We start from the raw sequence: 1,412 nt of genomic DNA, 5'->3' as shown, positions 1-1,412 counted from the left end.
AAGTACTATTTACTAGATGGACTTGCAAATAGGCCCATAGCCCATGGACTTCAATAAAAGGAGTTTACAAGATGATCAAAAGAGTCCAATAACATAAGAAATCAGACATTGGTTAAATAAATTAACCCAAGGTTACAAGGATAATTAAATTAAAATAACCAAACGTACCGAGAAAAACCGGGGCGTTACAGGAACACAACTGAGTTTTATTATGGATTTCATATTACTACGGAAGGTGATACATTTATCAGTGACAGTACACTGGTAAATCTGGATGAACCTAACAGTGTTAACGAAGCCATGGCAGGCCCAGAGTCTGCTAAATGGAAGGAGGCTATGGACAGCGAGATACAGTCCATGTATGACAATCAAGTTTGGAACTTGGTTGACAATGTACCAGGCCGTAAGACAGTCGGGTGCAAATGGATCTTCAAGAAGAAGACCGACATGGATGGGAAGGTGCACACTTATAAGGCTCGACTGGTTGCGAAGGGGTTTACTCAGACTTAGGGTATTGATTATGATGAAACCTTTTCACCAGTAGCAAAGATTAAGTCTATTAGGGTTATGCTAGCCATTGCTGCATTTCATGATTATGAAATATGGAAAATGGATGTCAAAACCGCTTTCCTTAACGGAAAGTTGGCTGAGGATGTTTACATGAATCAGCCAGAAGGTTTTGTCAGTGCAGAGTACCCCAATAGAGTGTGCAAGCTTGAGAAATCCATTTATGGATTGAAACAAGCATCTCGAAGTTGGAATCTTTGTTTCGATGAGAAGGTCAAAGAGTTTGGTTTCTCAAGAAGTGACGATGAGTCTTGCGTGTATGTCACAGCTAGTGGGAGTATAGTTAGCTTTTTGGTACTGTATGTGAATGACATACTACTCATAGGAAATGACATCCCAACCTTGCAGGAGGTTAAGTCCTGGCTTGGGAAGTGCTTTGCTATGAAGGACCTTGGAGAAGCTACCTATATCCTAGGGATAAGGATATTAAGAGAAAGGAGTAAAAGACTAATTGGACTTAGTCAGAGTATCTACTTGGATAAGGTGTTGAAAAGGTTTAACATGCAGAATTCCAAGAAAGGAGAATTACCGATCCAAAGCAATGCCAAACTGAGCAAGGCTCAGAGCCCGAGTACAGAAGATAAGATAGCTGAGATGAGTCGATTACCTTATGCTTCCGCTGTTGGTTCGACCATGTATGCTATGACTTGTACCCGTCCTGATGTGGCCTTCGCTTTGAGTATGGTCAGCAGATATCAGGGGAACCCTAACAAGGCTCATTGGACTGCGGTAAAGAATATTCTCAAGTACCTGCGGAGGACTAAGGATTGGATCCTTACCCTTGGTGGGAGTGATAACTTGAGAGTAGTAGGGTATAGTGATGCTAGCTTTCATACTGATAGAGA

The sequence above is a fragment of the Lactuca virosa genome, chromosome 9 (genome assembly GCF_052849685.1).
Source record: "Lactuca virosa cultivar CGN04683 chromosome 9, Lactuca_virosa_CGN04683_v6, whole genome shotgun sequence".
Lineage (NCBI taxonomy): Eukaryota > Viridiplantae > Streptophyta > Magnoliopsida > Asterales > Asteraceae > Lactuca > Lactuca virosa.
This window is presented reverse-complemented; position numbering follows the sequence as displayed.